Source organism: Vigna unguiculata, chromosome 3 (assembly GCF_004118075.2).
Source record: "Vigna unguiculata cultivar IT97K-499-35 chromosome 3, ASM411807v1, whole genome shotgun sequence".
NCBI lineage: Eukaryota > Viridiplantae > Streptophyta > Magnoliopsida > Fabales > Fabaceae > Vigna > Vigna unguiculata.
The window spans coordinates 13,820,773-13,829,397 of record NC_040281.1 but is presented as its reverse complement, the minus strand read 5'-3'; the positions used below and the strand labels follow the sequence as shown (position 1 = coordinate 13,829,397).

The following is an 8,625-nucleotide window of genomic DNA, read 5'->3' as shown; positions in this document are numbered from 1 at the left end:
TTTTAATGTATCTTGCTTGTTGTTCAGTTCTGTTTCATGTTATTGATGATTGTATGGTGCTTGTGATGGTATGAAAATACACTGTGCATTGGGTAAACTCATGTTTTTACATGCATGAACAGTGGAGAGAATCTAGTATTCTCGCCTAAGCGAGTGGGTCTCGCCTAAGCGAGAGTATTAGAAACCCTTGCAGGTTTTGGCTCGAATTGTCGCTTAGACGACGAGCTCCAATTTTGAGCGAGAAGTCATCTCGCTCAAGCGAGGAGGTCTCGCCTAAGGGAGAAAACACAAAAACCTCACTGTTCCACTGCTCGTGCTCAAGCTCTCGCCTAGGCGAAAAGGGCTCGCCTAAGCGAGAGAATCTCTCTTGCCTGAGCAAGTGCTTCCAGCTTAAGCGAGATTTGTGTAGGGACGTGCTCTAGTGCTATTTTCTTCTATGTTTTTGGTTGTTGGTTACATGATTGATTGGATTATCTTATTTAAAGCAGGAAGTGTGTGAATATGCATGTATTAAATGATTAATGGACTAGAATTGATGAGCTTGGCATGAATAAATTCATGAATCATGATTGGGTGGTTGGTTGGACATTTGTATGAGTTTGTTATGCATGATAAATCTATGGTTGGTTGGTGAGACATGGTTATGGTATGAGTTGGACATAATTCCGTGGACCTCTTGGTGAGATCTCATGGTGGTGCCGTATGTGATGGACATAATTCCATGAACCTCTTGGTGAGATCTCATGGTGGTGCCTTATGTGATGAACATAATTTCATGAACCTCTTATTAAGGTTTCGTGGTGGTGTCATACTGTATATAATTAGGTAAGGATTCAAGTAAGGATTGCATCCTGAAACTCTAAAAAGTTAGTTAGTCTCACGTAGAGCGGACTGACACAAGTGGTGAGATTAGCAGGACACTCTAGTCTTTGGTAGGATAATGGCCTTAGATGTTTGAAGGCTAACCTTGTGCATGGTAGGGTGAAACCCATTGGCAATGACTCTGCAGAGTAGTAGAGGCCACCACAAGTACAAGCATCCAGTGAATCTGACTGATTATATGTATCTGGATAATTGAGTCTTAGAGTCTTGTTGTTTGCTATCACATGCTTGATTGATTGATGTGTTCTTGAATTTTGAATTGTATGCTTAATTGTATGATGAAAACATTTTTACTCTAGCTTACCTTCTTGTTTGTATTATCTTTTTGTGCGGTTTTCCTTTTTGCAATGATCACCAATCCTTTGGTGTGAGCAGATATGGGAACTCATGGTGATCGCAGTGATGACGGAAATGCTGCAGCTTAGTTGGACATGGTTTGGTGTTTGGCTCAGTGTTGAGCCCAAGTTTGAAGAGTTTTCATTATTTTGTAATCTCTTGCTATATGAGCAAGCTTTTGGGCAACTATTAAACTTTTATATTTTGTTATTGGCAATGTAGTGCCTCTGTTCCTGGTTGGTATATTTGGATGACTATAAAATCTTGTATACTTTAAACCTCGTGCTCATTATATTATTTTATGTGTGATATTTCATTTAATTAAGTTCATCTATTAAATGGGATGTTACAGTTTTTGTTATTTTGATGACTTATTAGTGTGATGTACTCTCTCTAGTAGCAAGTTTTATACGAATTAAATTTTTGACCTTATTTATAAGTTTACATGTTTTATGGTTATTTAATATGTTGTTCATGCATAATAATTTTATTATATTTTGTTAAGTATGAGTAATATAATTTTATATGATTATGATCTTATATATCATGGACACAGTTTATGAAATTTTGTGTGAATGATATAATTTAATTATTTCGTTAATTAAATTTATGTTACATAATTACCATCATTAATTCTTAATATTTTTTTATTTTTTTATAAATGTTGTGTTAATTAATAATTTATTCATTTAAATTTATTTATAAAAATAATTTTAGTTATATAAAAAACATTTATCCCAATTTTTATTTTTATAATATAAATATTTTATCACTTTTAACTATTGATATTTTACTATTCTTTTAAATTTCATGTAAATTAATTAATTAAATGATTTAAATTTTATTGATAAAAATAATTTTATTTATATGAATATATTATTTTAAATTTTTTTCTTTTATATATAATATTTTTTTATCAATAAATAACTTATTGATAAAATAAATTTGGTTATAAGAGAATATTGATCCAATTTTCTTTTCTTTTATAATATAACATTTTTGTCACTATTAATTATTGATATTTTTTTAACTTTTGTGTTAATTAATTAATTTATTCATTTAGGTGTTATTGATAAAAATAGATTTAATTTGTAGGAATATATTTATTCCAAATTTTCTTTCTTTTATAATATTATATTTGTATTAATATTAATTACTGATATTTTATTATTTTTATAAATTTTGCGTTAATTAATAATTTATTCATTTGGTGAAAGTTATCGCTACCACACTAGGTTTTTCAAAAGCCCATTTCAAAAACACATAGAGTTTCTTTTGCAAACACAACACTAAATTTTTGAATGAAAAAGTTCATTTCGAAATAGGTTTTACCAAACATATATAGACTTACTCTTTTGAAAATTAGATCAAGAACTTGAAGAATCAAGTCACAACTGTCGCTGATAATCAATTATTGCAAGTGATAAATTATTGTCATATAAGCTTTTCTAAAAACATTTTCTCCATTAAATCTTTGATGCTATATTCCTTCGGTGGTGAACTCAATCACAGGGACGAAGGATAATTCCAATACAACACAATCGCAATTTTCTCCATTAACCTAAACCTTCAATTTCGTAAATGTATTTCTAAAATATAAAAATAACGAAGCACGTAATAATACTTAAAATTCTTGCACAACAAGAAATTTTGTATTTTGTTAGAGAAATTAGCGAGAAAAATTTTCTGTAGCTAATCCCTCACTATTTTGTGAGGGAATAGCGAAAAAATAAAATTGTAGCGGATTCCTAGCAAAATAGCTACAAATTTACCAAAACATATATTTGTAACTAATCTCTCACTAATTTGCGAGAAAATAGCGAATGAATACAATTGTAGCTGATCCACAGCAAAATAGCTACAAATTTACCATAACATATATTAGTAGCTAATACCTAGCTAATTTGCGAGAAATTAGCGATGAAAAAAAAATTATAACTTGTTCGTAGCAAAATAGTTACAAATTTACCATAATATATATTTGTAGTTGTTCCTTCTTAATTAAAATTATATTAAATTCAAAAATAAAAACAATTTTTAATTTAAATATATATTTTTTAAAATTTAAAAATTTAAAATTATTGTTAATTTAAATATTTAAAATTATTATTTTTAAATATAATTGTATATATTAAAATATAAAATATCAATATCAATATCAATATCAATAAATAAATTATAACATATTTTTTTTATTTAAATTGATAATTTAGGAATTTTATTTTTATTTTTTAATTAATAAAGTAAAATATTATTAGTTACCTTTGTAACTATCTTTTACACACTGAAATATTATAAATTTAAAAGAAATAAAAGTTCAAGTTATATTAGAAAGTTAAAATTAAAAATAATTTAAATATATGTAAGATAATTAACTATAAGTTTTAAAATTATCTTAATTAATAAAATCAAAAGAAATATGAATATTAATATAATTTTTTTTACTTAATAAGTAACACAAATATAAATTTTATTAAATGATATGGAATTATATTATGTAATATGGAAATTTCATTAAGATAGTGAAATAAAAGTAAACTTTAATTACTTATAATGTAAAAATAAAATATTTCTGAATGTTAAAAGAAAATATATATATATATATATATATATATATATATATATAATATTTTATCTACGGAGACAAGACAAAAACAGTCATCACCAGTCGTCTACAATTTTTTAAATTTTCAAATCTTTCAGTGTCTTCTTTCTACCCTCTCCTGTCACTTTACCAAACTTTTATTTTTTTAAGGTTTTCATATTTTCGTTTTGCAAATCTGAATACATTAATTCAGCCAATCTTTAGTAACTTATAATTTTCGTTTTCTTCGTCTAGGAAATTTTTCCCCACTTGCGTATTCGAAAGCAACATCTTCAACTTCTACACCATCTTCAACCTCATAGATGCTCTTACGCTCTCATTCGGCATTCTCAAATGGTTTTTGTCAAGGTTAGACTCATGGTTGGATTCACATGACTGACCGCAATCGGAATCGGTTGGCTTCTCAGGGAAGGTAAGTTTAATCCAAAAATTTTTATATTAGGGTTTAATTTTTTTGTTAAAACTCTTGAATTTGCAGAACGTGAAGGTGACTCGAAGCTGATGCTGATAGCAAGAGCAAGGTTAATCGAAAAATCGACGGAAGAGGAGACAGAGTATCATTTGTTTCAAGTTGGCTAATCCAGAGTCTCCCTTACATCGATTTGTTTTTAGGTGTGCGATTTCACTTATTCATGCTTCACAATGTTTTGTTGAAATGTTCTTCTGCTAGATAGATAAAATCTACCTTTTTATTTGTTTGAACTAGATGAATATTTTTACATTAGTTTATTACAGTGAATTTATGTTAATGTTTTTATTTCATAAACTTTTATGAGATGATCGAATATGTGAAATTTATAATTGTTGCGTGAGTGTAATAATTTTGGGCACACGATTTTGTCTGAGGATTCACGTGAGCAATTGAGCTTTTGAGTTTCAAATAATTGTGTCTTTGACCTATGATCCTTATTGAATGAATCCGAAAGACATTCGTAAGTTATAAGCTTGGTTGCTTTTTTAGCTCGTGTACTTGAGTCTATGTGCAGTTTTAGTCCTCTTAGTTTTGGTTTTCTTGCATTTAGTCATCATATTTTCCTAATTGTTCAAAGTGATTCCCCCGCCCCAAATTTCATCCATTAATTAACAGAATTTGTACATAGATGGTCATCTATCATTGCTATGTTTAGATTTTAGTCCTCTTGGTTTTAGAGTCTTGCATTTAGTAATCATATTTTCCTAATTGTTTAAATTAATTCCCCCACCTCAAATTTCATCCATTAAGTAACAAATTTTTTGCAGAGGTGTAATCTCTCATTGATATGTATAGATCCACAACCGAAAAAATATAAAATAATTAAATAAAATATATTTATTTTATTTGATACATTCTTTATTATTTATATATTTTATAATTTTTTCTTTGCTAATTTATACAAAATAATTATATGCCACCCCATTATTTAATTTTTATTAATCATTGGATAACTTTTTTAGCTGAGTTGCTTTGAACAATTAAGAAACTGATAATGGGGAGAGAAAAAAAAGCCCAGAGTATAAAATAATACTACTATATCACTTGGGTTAATGATACCATGTAAAACACCAATCAATAGTATCCCAAATAACCATTCAACTTTTAATTATAATTACTAGTGCTCTTGAACCCTTCTACTGCTTGTAAATAGATACGTTGAGTACCTAAAGTTCTAAAGATTATGCCATGCTCCAAGTTCCTCCACAAATTTGAGCAATTACTCTTACTCATTTTTCTTGTGCATTACATGATTTGCTACGATAACTAATTTCTCCAAGTATCTTTGTGCAATGAGTGTTGATAATTTATTATCTTATCACAACTTTATTCTTTTGAAACCTTAATGTGAAGGGTAAATACAAAGTATACGATCTTTGTTTATAAAGTTTATATGATGGATCATTATTTCAAGGAAAGGTGTGATTTTCATCTTTATCTTCACTTTAACTTTAGTAATCAAATTGATGTACTGGTATTGATGTGTAATAATTTTGACTGTTACTTATCATTATTTATCTCTCTAGTGTGGTGCACCTGCTCTTTAAGTGCATTTGTTCTTTATGTTCTACTTAAGGTTGAAAATTTAAGCCAACTTGTCAAGAGCTTCTGATTGTTAATGTAACTATCTAGAGTTTGATATTTTTACTTGTTTTAAATGTCTGATCGTAGGAGAAAGAAAAATATTTGTAACAATAAAAACGAATTGGATTGCATAATGTTTATGAAGCCTTTTCATAGGTGCTTCACAAACTACATGTTAGGTGCCAAAAGTTTGAACTCACACAAGAAAGGAAATTACAAAGTCATTTCTAGAGTGGTATAAATATAAGCTTGAATAAGGATATTTTTTCTATTAGAGAAGGAAGAGTAAATGTTTCTTCCAAAAATTAGGGCTCAACTGCAATTGGATTGAAGTGGATGCTTAATCAGGTAAAAAGTGCTCACTATTTAGTCATGTTCTTGAGTATTGTTTTTTTTTATCGGCATTCTAGAGTGTAGTGAATCTGGTTTGTTTCATAAACATATTAAACATTTGTGTTTGTGTTTCAGGAAACGTTATTTCTTTTGTAGGATTAATACCTTCATAGAAACATTAATGCAAGCACAAATGAAAGCACAAGCAGAAATGCAAGCAATTATGCAACAACAGATGCAATAGCAAATGCAATCTTTATTGTCTGCTTTAAAGAAACAAGAATGAAGACATGTCTCAAAGAATCCAAAACTTTGTGTTTTAATTGTGTTGATGCATTACTTTTTTTTTTATACCCTTTGATGCTTTTGTGTCCTAAAACTATTATACATTGGTGGAAACTTTTATGTTGTTTTGTATTGTTTGATGGATATACTTTGATCATTGTAGGATTGATTATCTATCCTTTTTAAACATGTATTGAAAATATTGGAGGTATTTAGACATTTTTTGTGAATCATTTATTTTCTTTGTCTTCTTTTTTTATTATGGACATAGGTTCATGGACATAACTCATAATAGAGAGTGAATAACAGTGAAGTAATTGCAAATAACAAATAATATTTGAATATGATTAATAGAATTGAAATAAATTAGCGAATCAATTGTGATACAGATTAGTGATAGAAGAATTGCGACAAATTAACTAAATAACAGAGAGAATAAAATTGTGACAAATTAGCTACGGATTAGCGAGAAAAGAATTGCGACAGATTAGCTACAAATTAGCAAGAAAGAAATTGCGACAGATTAGCTACGGATTAGCGAGAAGAGATAGGCCACAAATTAGCTACGAATTAGCGAGAATAAAATTGCGACATATTAGCGAGAACAAAATTGCGACAGATTAGCTACGATTTAGCGAGAACAAAATTGCGACAGATTAGCTACGATTTAGCGAGAACAAAATTGCGACAGATTAGCTACGGATTAGCGACAACAGAATTGTGACAAATTAGCTACGGATTAGCTAGAAATTTTAAAACTTTTTTGCTTCAATTAGAGAGGGAATAGAGAGGGATTAACTATGAATTAGCTACGGATTATATCCCTCTCTAATTAGCTACCTGTATTTAGCTACGAAAAATTCCCTAACAATTTAATAGGTAATCTGTCACAAAACGTTTTAGCTATGGATTTGCTACGGATCAGCTACGAAATATTTCGTAACTAATATATAAAATTTTTGTAGTGTTGTTTTCTGATTTAAAAATAATTTCCTTTTGATTTAAAAATAAAAAGTGGATCACGTAAGATAAAAACCTTCTACGTAACACGAAAATGTAAATTGTACATTGTATTGTTAAGAATTTAAACGATGTTATCTCAAAAGAATTTAATTAAATAAAATTAACAAAAATCAAAACCTAATTGAAAAAAAAAAAAACTGAACAAAAATATGGATTAAATTTATATTTTAATCTTTATTTAATAAACGCTTGAACTCTACGTTAGCTAACCTATGCTTAAATATATGGTGGAGAAGTTGAGCACGCAAAATAACTTATATAATCTTCTTCAATAATGCAGGCCATGTGTTGATCATTGAGTTTTTATAATATAATTGGTCCATTTTCATTACAATACTCATTTTAGAGAATCGTCTTTCTTGTTAGCATGTCTTTCTCATAATCGTTTGTGTTGTTATTCAAATTTGACAAACGGGAATACTATTTATAAGCAATACATATATGCTAAGATTAGTTATTCTATAGTCAAACGTATAAAACATTCCATAAACACCTTATGTAGGTAGAAGATGTTTTCAACTTTATTATTTTTTGAATTTAAATGAAACAAATTATAGTCATATCGACTTATTGTATGCAAAAATATATGATAAAAAAATGTCTTAATAATAATTAATTTTAATAATAAGAAATTGTTAGCGATTATAGTGATCGATTAAGATACCAATTTATAAAATAAAAAATATTAATTACTAAAATAGTTACTACTATTATGAATAAAAAATTATAATTAATCTCTTAAATTTTACACGAGACAAAAATTTAGAATATCAAAATTTTCAATTTTTTTGTGTAATTATAAACATTTGAATTCCTTTAAAAACATAACTATAAAAAAAAAATGTAAATATCAACCAATTTTAAAGACAGAAAATAATTAGTTATTATAGTGACTAATTTTGATATCAATTTATGACCTTCTAAAATAATTTCTATTATGAATACAAAATTATAATTGAGTATTGAATTGGTCTCTAAATTTATTATTAATATTAACTGATTATAAAAAGAATTAGTATATAAGTTGATCATTAATTATAATTTTTATTCATAATTTAGATTATTTTAAATACTAATAATCTTTAGTTTAAAAATTAAGCACAAT

At 27.6% G+C, this 8,625-nt stretch overlaps 1 long non-coding RNA gene across 3 annotated transcripts; it reads left to right on the top strand.

The window, feature by feature from the left end:
- The first annotated feature begins 3,898 nt into the window (after positions 1-3,898).
- On the top strand, positions 3,899-6,727 carry LOC114175288. Of its 3 annotated transcripts, none has more exons than XR_003602810.1 (3): positions 3,899-3,973; positions 4,058-4,235; positions 4,302-6,727. It is a non-coding gene; the product is annotated as an uncharacterized LOC114175288 (long non-coding RNA). The 3 variants fall into 3 exon arrangements; XR_003602811.1 differs by lacking the exon at positions 3,899-3,973 and having other exon boundaries at positions 3,999-4,235; positions 4,302-4,435; positions 6,189-6,727; XR_003602809.1 differs by lacking the exon at positions 3,899-3,973 and having other exon boundaries at positions 3,999-4,235.
- The last annotated feature ends 1,898 nt before the right edge of the window (positions 6,728-8,625 follow it).